This window comes from Bufo gargarizans, chromosome 4, assembly GCF_014858855.1.
Source record: "Bufo gargarizans isolate SCDJY-AF-19 chromosome 4, ASM1485885v1, whole genome shotgun sequence".
Lineage (NCBI taxonomy): Eukaryota > Metazoa > Chordata > Amphibia > Anura > Bufonidae > Bufo > Bufo gargarizans.
Genome location: NC_058083.1, coordinates 114856441 through 114870021, shown reverse-complemented (window position 1 = coordinate 114870021; position 13581 = coordinate 114856441).

The window sequence follows — 13581 nt, the reverse complement described above, 5'->3', positions numbered from 1 at the left end:
CAGAAATTTCTTTGTGTCTTACCCTCTTGCTTGAGGGTGTCAATGATGGCCTTCTGGACAGCAGTCAGGTCGGCAGTCTTACCCATGATTGCGGTTTTGAGTAATGAACCAGGCTGGGAGTTTTTAAAAGCCTCAGGAATCTTTTGCAGGTGTTTAGAGTTAATTAGTTGATTCAGATGATTAGGTTAATAGCTCGTTTAGAGAACCTTTTCATGATATGCTAATTTTTTTAGATAGGAATTTTGGGTTTTCATGAGCTGTATGCCAAAATCATCAATATTAAAACAATAAAAGGCTTGAACTACTTCAGTTGGTGTGTAATGAATCTAAAATATATAAAAGTCTAATGTTTATCAGTACATTACAGAAAATAATGAACTTTATCACAATACGCACATTTTTTGAGAAGGACCTGTAAAACCCCAACAGAGCCAAATACTACAGCCCTTCACAAAATACTGCCAGCAGCACAAAATACATCCCCAAAAACTTCCACTGGCCGCCCCCCTAGGCATCGGCCCACTGGGAAATTTCCCTATAAGGTTTATGGTCAATCCGCCCCTGGGTTGGATAACCCCTTTAACTTAAAATTGACACTAGATTCTGAATTTGACTATGAGCAGCACTAGTGCCATTTTGTTTTGTGTTGATTATATAGCACCAACCGATTCTACAGGTCTGTACAGATGTGGTCCCTTGTAGTACTTAAAGGGGACCAGTCCCATCTCCTGACATGTCTGATTCAGTAACGAATTGCATTTCCCATGTAATGATAAATCGGAAGCATCCAGTCTTATGGCTCTGTGCTGTAACGTTCCTCTAGTATCCCTTCTAGGAGTTAAAAATGAATCACCAGCAGTCTAAAAGCAGATAAAAGCCCAGCCGGGTGCTACCAGTTAGAGGTGTGTCCCTGCACAGTCTGACACTGGCAGCATTGATTGGATAGTGTCAGACTGCAGAGACACACCCCATCTGGTAACACCCAGCTGGACTTTTATCTCACACTGCTGCTGATTCCTTCCTAACTTTTCAAAGAAATAATAGAGAAATTGAACGCCATAGTCCTTAGAAAAGATGCTCTAGAATTGTTCGGGGAATACAAGTAGTTAGTTAAAGAGACCTGTCAGGAGGGCATTAAGGAATCCCGCACTACAAGGCAATAGTGCTAACCCAGTGGTTTAAATTTACTAATCAAATTGCACCAAAATTCTGTCTCAGTGCTCCACATTTATTATCTTAGACACTTTGGTGAATTGCTCGGCATGTCTGGAGAAACAGGTGTGACTTGAAGGATTGCTTTAAGTTGCATCCTTGTAACATAAAATAAGACAACCAATAGTTAATGTAGAGTTAGTATCTAAATATAAATTTGACGCAAAAGCTACTCCACCAGTAAAACAGCCAAAAAAACTCTACTTTTCTGGAGTAAAACCTTTTATACATTACCCACTAAGTTTACATTGTGTAACTATTACTCAAGATTGAAAAAAATCTGATTCGGTGGAGATCATTTATCAATATTGGTGTTGATATCCCTCTGCTCCTTGCAAGTCTTGTAGTAAATGAACCACATCCTTCACCGGTCTTTGTACCTAGATTGAAATGTGAAGGATGGTAAATGTTCTGAGGCCAGTGTCTCCTCCCGCGCCACCATGCCCCTTTTTTGCCATGTGCACCTACATTTAGACATGCCATTTAAAAAGCAGCTGCTTGTGACTTTATGCTAGAAATCTTGTATAGGGCCATTGTAATTGTCCACTCCTATATATGTTATTCATCTGATTTGAGAATACCATTTAAATTACATTTATTTGGGAAGAATCATGTAAGCTTCTTGCCAGTAGTCCTGAATTTCAGGGACTGTTACTGCAGGGTCAAAAATAGGCAGGTCTTATGTAAGCCCGGTCCAGAGGAGAGTGCTACCCGGGTGAATTTGTAGCATTCCCTGGGGAGGGTCTTAAATGCCCAATATTAACCAACAAGAATGTTGACACATCTGCAGTCTATATGTGAAGCTCAGTATTTTTTCTTAAATATGCTACAAAAAAAAAGTAAAATGACTTACCTGAAAGTGTCAGGTGTGTTTCACCTGGGTCCTGTGTTTCCCTGATAACTATTTTATACTCACTCTGCTAACATCTAGGAACAGAGGCGTAGCTAAAGGCTCACGGGCCCTGGTTCAAGAGGTCAGCTTGGGCCCCTCTTCCCTCAGTGCTATGTGGCCAGGGACAGGGAAGCACATAGCCTTCGTGCTGCGTGATGCAAGAAATTTAATGGCACCCCTATATTCCCCCGCCATTACAAATTCATGACCTAACCCCTCCCCACCAGCCAGAGGTGTAACTTGACCAGCATGCACTTTCTGTAACACGGGTGTCTTCTTATGTGGCACAAGGGTTTTTGGGCCCCTCAGGCTCTTAGGCCTGGTAGCGACTGCTACCTCTGCACCCCCTATGGCTACGCCCCTGTCTAGGACGGCACAGCTTAGCCTACATTTATACTACTGAGTACCTACAGCCAATAGGAGGAATCATTAGCTCATAGAAACCAAAGATTTAACTTGAAGGTCCTGTTCTCTAATACAAAATCTGTAACAGAGCCCCCTACCACCTGGACCCCGCCCCCCAACAGATGCCATTAATTATAATAGTATCTTTTTGTGTGGCAGAGGAGCCGACGGACCCCCCATTCCCAGGCACTATAGCTCTGAAGTCACTGTTACCACTACACCCCCTTTATCTACTTCCCTGAGGCCAACATCCACTTTTTAATCAATTCTATGACCACGTGTTGTCAAAATGACTATTCACGTAAAATGTCAGGGCTGAATTTAATTATGCAATCCCTGACATTACATTACACGTGACCCCTCTCCCGTCATAGAGTCAAGGTCTTATATTTACAGGTGATCCTATTAATTTCGAGGGAATGCTTCTTGTTCTAAGGCATGATGCATACAAATTCAGATGATTGTCTTGCACAGCAATACAGTGAATTAAAACCAGAGGACTTTTCTTTAATCTAAAGGAAGATCGTACCCTTCCATCTTCCTGGCACTATCGGAGCTGCCTTAATTACAAAAGATTATTCTTCGTTTTGCCATTAGCGCGGTTTTGTACATGCAGCTGTAATTGTTCTCGGGAATCATTCCTATTACGTACGTTTTATAAAAGATCTTTTCTGCAAGTAATTTAATTTTCAAACCCATTTTCTTCACTGCCGTCACCTACTGGTTTTTTTTTATAGTAAGAGCATTCTCCCTAAGAAGACATTTTCAACCTTTGCCAAGTATGCTTTGAATTTTGTCCTATAAGGGGTAAAAAAAAAAAAGCCACATAGTTCAGGAAATGACAGTCCTGCTAGCCAGTGACAAACACATAAGTGTCCACTTGGCACCTTAGCTGCAACTAATTGGTCCAAGCCTGTATAGATGAGGCTGCCAGTTGGTGTGAATTACAGCCTCAATGCACCTCATTCACCGTCCAAGAGACAAGACATCCGGGATAAGACTGCTATTCCCAGTGGGGTGAGCACAATCACAAGGAGAAAACCTACTGATTCATGCCAGAAGTGAGGATCGGCATCTTGAAAAACAGGCTCTTTGAATTGCAGATCATAAAACTGTATAAGCCTGTGCTGAAAATGCAGATTTAAAAGCATCAATCTTCCTTCCCACACAACACTCAGCCTTCATTTCCGTCATACATTTTATCAGATAATGCGGCTCACACATTTTTCATCAGTTTTTCTTTGAACGCATATATTGTTAGAATCCAGAAAATAGTTCACTTTGACCGTCTCATTCCTTTTTATTTTATAAAGTTGTAATTGAAAGGACATTGGAGGTGATTATTACTGTCATTATCATTTTACTGCTCCTCATACGACGCCAGCATATTCCGCAGCCAGTGTCAGACTGGGGTTTCTTGGGCCCACCAGTGGAAATTAGTCTCTGGGCCGAACCCCTACGTCATCAATATTGTTGACTAGGTTTTGAATCAAAAAATAGATCTTCATAGCGAGTGACAGTCTCCAAATGGGATTTTCCTCCTGGACCTTTGGGGCCCACTATGTGGCGGCAGATTGGCCATAGACCTTACAGGGAAATTTCCTAGCAGGCCGATGCCCAAAGGGCGGTCTGAGCCCTCCTCATGACCGGCCAGTGGAAGTTTTTGGGGATGCATTTTGTGCTGCTGGCAGTATTTTGTGAGGGACTGTGGCATTTGGCTCGTTAGGGTGGTATAATGTGCCGCAATATGGTAGTTCTGGCCCCGCCTACATGTATTGGTCCTGCCGTCCATCAATTTAGACCCATCTACAAAACTGGGCCACTTTTAGTATTTTATCCACAGCCACTTTAAGTTCCCAATCTGCCCCTGCCACTATGGTATCAGAGCTTGGACCACCAAAGACTCCTCTGGTACCCTGGTGGGCCAGTCCATTCCTGTCCACTGTGCTGTACAGAGACTGTCAACATTAAATCAGTCCCTGCTCACAATACAGTTTATCTAAGACTACATTCACACGACAATGAAGAAAAAATGGTTGTTAAAAGCATCCATGTGTCAACAGTAGAGTTGAGCGAACACCTGGATGTTCGGGTTCGAGAAGTTCGGCCGAACATCCCGGAAATGTTCGGGTTCGGGATCCGAACCCGATCCGAACTTCGTCCCGAACCCGAACCCCATTGAAGTCAATGGGGACCCGAACTTTTCGGCACTAAAACGGCTGTAAAACAGCCCAGGAAAGGGCTAGAGGGCTGCAAAAGGCAGCAACATGTAGGTAAATCCCCTGCAAACAAATGTGGATAGGGAAATGAATTAAAATAAAAATTAAATAAATAAAAATTAACCAAAATCAATTGGAGAGAGGTTCCATAGCAGAGAATCTGGCTTCCCGTCACCCACCACTGGAACAGTCCATTCTCAGATATTTAGGCCCCGGCACCCAGGCAGAGGAGAGAGGTCCCGTAACAGACAATCTGGCTTCATGTCAGCAGAGAATCAGTCTTCATGTCATAGCAGAGAATCAGGCTTCACGTCAGCCACCACTGCAACAGTCCATTGTCATAAATTTAGGCCCAGCACCCAGGCAGAGGAGAGAGGTCCCGTAACAGAGGATCTGGCTTCATGTCAGCAGAGAATCAGTCTGCATGTCATAGCAGAGAATCAGGCTTCACGTCAGCCACCACTGCAACAGTCCATTGGCATATATTTAGGCCTAGCACCCAGGCAGAGGAGAGAGGTCCCGTAACAGACAATCTGGCTTCATGTCAGCAGAGAATCAGTCTGCATGTCATAGCAGAGAATCAGGCTTCACGTCAGCCACCACTGCAACAATCCATTGGCATATATTTAGGCCTAGCACACAGGCAGAGGAGAGAGGTCCCGTAACAGACAATCTGGCTTCATGTCAGCAGAGAATTAGTCTGCATGTCATAGCAGAGAATGAGGCTTCACGTCAGCCACCACTGCAACAGTCCATTGGCATATATTTAGGCCTAGCACACAGGCAGAGGAGAGAGGTCCCGTAACAGACAATCTGGCTTCATGTCAGCAGAGAATCAGTCTGCATGTCATAGCAGAGAATCAGGCTTCACGTCAGCCACCACTGCAACAGTCCATTGTCATAAATTTAGGCCCAGCACCCAGGCAGAGGAGAGAGGTCCCGTAACAGACAATCTGGCTTCATGTCAGCAGAGAATTAGTCTGCATGTCATAGCAGAGAATGAGGCTTCACGTCAGCCACCACTGCAACAGTCCATTGGCATATATTTAGGCCTAGCACACAGGCAGAGGAGAGAGGTCCCGTAACAGACAATCTGGCTTCATGTCAGCAGAGAATCAGTCTGCATGTCATAGCAGAGAATGAGGCTTCACGTCACCCACCACTGCAACAGTCCATTGGCATATATTTAGGCCTAGCACACAGGCAGAGCAGAGAGGTCCCGTAACAGACAATCTGGCTTCATGTCAGCAGAGAATCAGTCTGCATGTCATAGCAGAGAATGAGGCTTCACGTCACCCACCACTGCAACAGTCCATTGGCATATATTTAGGCCTAGCACACAGGCAGAGCAGAGAGGTCCCGTAACAGACAATCTGGCTTCATGTCAGCAGAGAATCAGTCTGCATGTCATAGCAGAGAATGAGGCTTCACGTCACCCACCACTGCAACAGTCCATTTTCATAAATTTAGGCCCAGCACCCAGGCAGAGGAGAGAGGTCCCGTAACAGAGGATCTGGCTTCATGTCAGCAGAGAATCAGTCTGCATGTCATAGCAGAGAATCAGGCTTCACGTCAGCCACCACTGCAACAGTCCATTGTCATAAATTTAGGCCCAGCACCCAGGCAGAGGAGAGAGGTCCCGTAACAGACAATCTGGCTTCATGTCAGCAGAGAATTAGTCTGCATGTCATAGCAGAGAATGAGGCTTCACGTCAGCCACCACTGCAACAGTCCATTGGCATATATTTAGGCCTAGCACCCAGGCAGAGGAGAGAGGTCCCGTAACAGAGGATCTGGCTTCATGTCAGCAGAGAATCAGTCTGCATGTCATAGCAGAGAATCAGGCTTCACGTCAGCCACCACTGCAACAGTCCATTGTCATAAATTTAGGCCCAGCACCCAGGCAGAGGAGAGAGGTCCCGTAACAGACAATCTGGCTTCATGTCAGCAGAGAATTGCCAAAAACCTCCCTCTGAGTCACTTCGAAGAGACTGGCCTGAAAGTGCTAAAAATGACCCCTCTTCCTCCTCCTCCTCCTCCTCCTCCTGGGCCACCTCCTCTTCCATCATCGCCCTAAGTGTTTTCTCAAGGAGACATAGAAGTGGTATTGTAACGCTGATAACGGTGTCATCGCCACTGGCCATGTTGGTGGAGTACTCGAAACAGCGCAACAGGGCACACAGGTCTCGCATGGAGGCCCAGTCATTGGTGGTGAAGTGGTGCTGTTCTGTAGTGCGACTGACCCGTGCGTGCTGCAGCTGAAACTCCACTATGGCCTGCTGCTGCTCGCACAGTCTGTCCAGCATGTGCAAGGTGGAGTTCCACCTGGTGGGCACGTCGCATATGAGGCGGTGAGCGGGAAGGCCGAAGTTACGCTGTAGCGCAGACAGGCGAGCAGCAGCAGGATGTGAACGCCGGAAGCGCGAACAGACGGCCCGCACTTTATGCAGCAGCTCTGACATGTCGGGGTAGTTGTGAATGAACTTCTGCACCACCAAATTCAGCACATGCGCCAAGCAAGGGATGTGCGTCAAATTGGCTAGTCCCAGAGCTGCAACGAGATTTCGCCCATTATCACACACCACCAGGCCGGGCTTGAGGCTCACCGGCAGCAACCACTCGTCGGTCTGTTGTTCAATACCCCGCCACAACTCCTGTGCGGTGTGGGGCCTGTCCCCCAAACATATGAGTTTCAGAATGGCCTGCTGACGTTTACCCCGGGCTGTGCTGAAGTTGGTGGTGAAGGTGTGTGGCTGACTGGATGAGCAGGTGGAAGAAGAGGAGGAGGAAGCCGAGAAGGAGGAGGTGGCAACAGGAGGCAAAGAATGTTGCCCTGCGATCCTTGGCGGCGGAAGGACGTGCGCCAAACAGCTCTCCGCCTGGGGCCCAGCTGCCACTACATTTACCCAGTGTGCAGTTAGGGAGATATAGCGTCCCTGGCCGTGCTTACTGGTCCACGTATCTGTGGTTAGGTGGACCTTGCTACAGATGGCGTTGCGCAGTGCACACTTGATTTTATCGGATACTTGGTTGTGCAGGGAAGGCACGGCTCTCTTGGAGAAGTAGTGCCGGCTGGGAACAACATACTGTGGGACAGCAAGCGACATGAGCTGTTTGAAGCTGTCTGTGTCCACCAGCCTAAATGACAGCATTTCATAGGCCAGTAGTTTAGAAATGCTGGCATTCAGGGCCAGGGATCGAGGGTGGCTAGGTGGGAATTTACGCTTTCTATCAAATGTTTGTGAGATGGAGAGCTGAACGCTGGCGTGTGACATGGTTGAGACGCTTGGTGACGGAGGTGGTGGTGGTGGTGTTGGTGGTACATCCCCTGTTTGCTGGGCGGCAGGTGCCAACGTTCCTCCAGAGGCGGAGGAAGAGGCCGAGGCGGCAGCAGCAGAATAGGCCGAGGCGGCAGCAGCAGAAGAGGTAGCAGGGGGAGCCTGAGTGACTTCCTTGGTTTTAAGGTGTTTACTCCACTGCAGTTCATGCTTTGCATGCAGGTGCCTGGTCATGCAGGTTGTGCTCAGGTTCAGAACGTTAATGCCTCGCTTCAGGCTCTGATGGCACAGCGTGCAAACCACTCGGGTCTTGTCGTCAGCACATTGTTTGAAGAAGTGCCATGCCAGGGAACTCCTTGAAGCTGCCTTTGGGGTGCTCGGTCCCAGATGGCGGCGGTCAGTAGCAGGCGGAGTCTCTTGGCGGCGGGTGTTCTGCTTTTGCCCACTGCTCCCTCTTTTGCTACGCTGTTGGCTCGGTCTCACCACTGCCTCTTCCTCCGAACTGTGAAAGTCAGTGGCACGACCTTCATTCCATGTGGGGTCTAGGACCTCATCGTCCCCTGCATCGTCTTCCACCCAGTCTTGATCCCTGACCTCCTGTTCAGTCTGCACACTGCAGAAAGACGCAGCAGTTGGCACCTGTGTTTCGTCATCATCAGAGACATGCTGAGGTGGTATTCCCATGTCCTCATCATCAGGAAACATAAGTGGTTGTGCGTCAGTGCATTCTATATCTTTCACCGCTGGGGAAGGGCTAGGTGGATGCCCTTGGGAAACCCTGCCAGCGGAGTCTTCAAACAGCATAAGAGACTGCTGCATAACTTGAGGCTGAGACAGTTTCCCTGGTATGCATGGGGGTGATGTGACAGACTGATGGGGTTGGTTTTCAGGCGCCATCTGTGCGCTTTCTGCAGAAGACTGGGTGGGAGATAATGTGAACGTGCTGGATCCACTGTCGGCCACCCAATTGACTAATGCCTGTACCTGCTCAGGCCTTACCATCCTTAGAACGGCATTGGGCCCCACCATATATCGCTGTAAATTCTGGCGGCTACTGGGACCTGAGGTAGTTGGTATACTAGGACGTGTGGATGTGGCAGAACGGCCACGTCCTCTCCCAGCACCAGAGGGTCCACTAACACCACCACGACCATGTCCACGTCTGCATCCCTTACTAGATGTTTTTCTCATTGTTATGGTTCACCACAACAACAAATATATTATTTGGCCCAATGTATTGTATTCAAATTCAGCGGAATATAAATTTGAGGCCTAGTATTTAGGCGCTGGGTGACCGGTATGGATTTAGTGACAGAATTAGACTTGGAAATGCACAGAAGCGTGTGTGTGAAGTTATTCTGAATGACCCTATGTGCACCTTGAATATTATATACCCTTTTAGGGATAGATTTCAAATAGCTCTGATATAGCAGGAACCACTAAATTATGAAATTGCTAAATTGGGAATTGTACTTCAACCCAGAACAAAAAATGTGCTTTGACGGACACTAAATAACTTTCCCAGCTACAACAGGACAGCGGTAACGAGAGATTTAGCGGGATATAAATTTGAGGCCTAGTATTTAGGCGCTGGGTGACCGGTATGGATTTAGTGACAGAATTAGACTTGGAAATGCACAGAAGCGTGTGTGTGAAGTTATTCTGAATGACCCTATGTGCACCTTGAATATTATATACCCTTTTAGGGATAGATTTCAAATAGCTCTGATATAGCAGGAACCACTAAATTATGAAATTGCTAAATTGGGAATTGTACTTCAACCCAGAACAAAAAATGTGCTTTGACGGACACTAAATAACTTTCCCAGCCACAACAGGACAGCGGTAACGAGAGATTTAGCGGGATATAAATTTGAGGCCTAGTATTTAGGCGCTGGGTGACCGGTATGGATTTAGTGACAGAATTAGACTTGGAAATGCACAGAAGCGTGTGTGTGAAGTTATTCTGAATGACCCTATGTGCACCTTGAATATTATATACCCTTTTAGGGATAGATTTCAAATAGCTCTGATATAGCAGGAACCACTAAATTATGAAATTGCTAAATTGGGAATTGTACTTCAACCCAGAACAAAAAATGTGCTTTGACGGACACTAAATAACTTTCCCAGCTACAACAGGACAGCGGTAACGAGAGATTTAGCGGGATATAAATTTGAGGCCTAGTATTTAGGCGCTGGGTGACCGGTATGGATTTAGTGACAGAATTAGACTTGGAAATGCACAGAAGCGTGTGTGTGAAGTTATTCTGAATGACCCTATGTGCACCTTGAATATTATATACCCTTTTAGGGATAGATTTCAAATAGCTCTGATATAGCAGGAACCACTAAATTATGAAATTGCTAAATTGGGAATTGTACTTCAACCCAGAACAAAAAATGTGCTTTGACGGACACTAAATAACTTTCCCAGCTACAACAGGACAGCGGTAACGAGAGATTTAGCGGGATATAAATTTGAGGCCTAGTATTTAGGCGCTGGGTGACCGGTATGGATTTAGTGACAGAATTAGACTTGGAAATGCACAGAAGCGTGTGTGTGAAGTTATTCTGAATGACCCTATGTGCACCTTGAATATTATATACCCTTTTAGGGATAGATTTCAAATAGCTCTGATATAGCAGGAACCACTAAATTATGAAATTGCTAAATTGGGAATTGTACTTCAACCCAGAACAAAAAATGTGCTTTGACGGACACTAAATAACTTTCCCAGCCACAACAGGACAGCGGTAACGAGAGATTTAGCGGGATATAAATTTGAGGCCTAGTATTTAGGCGCTGGGTGACCGGTATGGATTTAGTGACAGAATTAGACTTGGAAATGCACAGAAGCGTGTGTGTGAAGTTATTCTGAATGACCCTATGTGCACCTTGAATATTATATACCCTTTTAGGGATAGATTTCAAATAGCTCTGATATAGCAGGAACCACTAAATTATGAAATTGCTAAATTGGGAATTGTACTTCAACCCAGAACAAAAAATGTGCTTTGACGGACACTAAATAACTTTCCCAGCCACAACAGGACAGCGGTAACGAGAGATTTAGCGGGATATAAATTTGAGGCCTAGTATTTAGGCGCTGAGTGACCGGTATGGATTTAGTGACAGAATTAGACTTGGAAATGCACAGAAGCGTGTGTGTGAAGTTATTCTGAATGACCCTATGTGCACCTTGAATATTATATACCCTTTTAGGGATAGATTTCAAATAGCTCTGATATAGCAGGAACCACTAAATTATGAAATTGCTAAATTGGGAATTGTACTTCAACCCAGAACAAAAAATGTGCTTTGACGGACACTAAATAACTTTCCCAGCTACAACAGGACAGCGGTAACGAGAGATTTAGCGGGATATAAATTTGAGGCCTAGTATTTAGGCGCTGGGTGACCGGTATGGATTTAGTGACAGAATTAGACTTGGAAATGCACAGTAGCGTGTGTGTGAAGTTATTCTGAATGACCCTATGTGCACCTTGAATATTATATACCCTTTTAGGGATAGATTTCAAATAGCTCTGATATAGCAGGAACCACTAAATTATGAAATTGCTAAATTGGGAATTGTACTTCAACCCAGAACAAAAAATGTGCTTTGACGGACACTAAATAACTTTCCCAGCTACAACAGGACAGCGGTAACGAGAGATTTAGCGGGATATAAATTTGAGGCCTAGTATTTAGGCGCTGGGTGACCGGTATGGATTTAGTGACAGAATTAGACTTGGAAATGCACAGAAGCGTGTGTGTGAAGTTATTCTGAATGACCCTATGTGCACCTTGAATATTATATACCCTTTTAGGGATAGATTTCAAATAGCTCTGATATAGCAGGAACCACTAAATTATGAAATTGCTAAATTGGGAATTGTACTTCAACCCAGAACAAAAAATGTGCTTTGACGGACACTAAATAACTTTCCCAGCCACAACAGGACAGCGGTAACGAGAGATTTAGCGGGATATAAATTTGAGGCCTAGTATTTAGGCGCTGGGTGACCGGTATGGATTTAGTGACAGAATTAGACTGGGATATGGCCAAAAAATAACCACACTATTGCTGGTTAAATGCACTTGGTGACGGGCGCAGCTTGCCCCTGATGTAGTATATGGCCAAAAAATGAACAGACTATTGCTGGTTAAATGCACTTGGTGTCACAGCTTGACCAACCACACTACTGAGGGTTAAATGCACTTGGTGACGGGCGCAGCTTGCCCCTGATGTAGTATATGGCCAAAAAATGAACAGACTATTGCTGGTTAAATGCACTTGGTGTGACAGCTTCACCCTGATGTAGGCTTTAGCCAAAAAACAACCACACCATTGAGGGTTAAATGCACTTGGTGACAGGCGCAGCTTGCCCCTGATTTAGTATATGGCCAAAAAATGAACAGACTATTGCTGGTTAAATGCACTTGGTGTGACAGCTTCACCCTGATGTAGGCTTTAGCCAAAAAACAACCACACCATTGAGGGTTAAATGCACTTGGTGACAGGCGCAGCTTGCCCCTGATTTAGTATATGGCCAAAAAATGAACAGACTATTGCTGGTTAAATGCACTTGGTGTGACAGCTTCACCCTGATGTAGGCTTTAGCCAAAAAACAACCACACCATTGAGGGTTAAATGCACTTGGTCGCAGCTTGGATGCACTTGGTCGCAGCACCGCACAAGACACAAAATGGCCGCCGATCACCCCATAAAAAAGTGACTGACAAACGGTCTGGGCAGCCTAAAAACAGTGAGTGAGCATTTGAGTATCAGCAGCTCAATGATGCACAGCTGCAGATCGATCGATTAATCAAGTGAAGTCCTTTGGAGGAGTTAATCTGCCTAATCTCGCCCTACTGTCGCATCCGCAACCTCTCCCTACGCTAATCAGAGCAGAGTGACGGGCGGCGCTATGTGACTCCAGCTTAAATAGAGGCTGGGTCACATGGTGCTCTGGCCAATCACAGCCATGCCAATAGTAGGCATGGCTGTGACGGCCTCTTGGGGCAAGTAGTATGACGCTTGTTGATTGGCTGCTTTGCAGCCTTTCAAAAAGCGCCAAGAAAGCGTCACAAAAGCGCCAAGAAAGCGACGAACACCGAACCCGAACCCGGACTTTTACGAAAATGTCCGGGTTCGGGTCCGTGTCACGGACACCCCAAAATTCGGTACGAACCCGAACTATACAGTTCGAGTTCGCTCATCCCTATTCAACAGGTGTTAAAAAATTGATGAATTTCATTGGCGTTTATTTTCAGGATTTCCCTGCTTCTCCTCAGTGTTTCCTGGCTGCCAACCCATTTTTAACAGCCATGAGATGGATGAGATTCTGTACAACGTCCATTAAAAATGGGCCCTTGACTCCTATAATGTTCATCAGGCTGTCAAAACGGACAAAAATAGGACGTCCTATTTTTTGACGGCCAGTATTCTTTGTCCGTTAAAAAAAACTGATGTGAATACACCCATAGGCTGCCCATCACAATGCCTTTTCTTGCTGTCATGCGAATAAGGCCTAAAAGTGCCTTGAGATTAGTTCATCTCAGCATGTA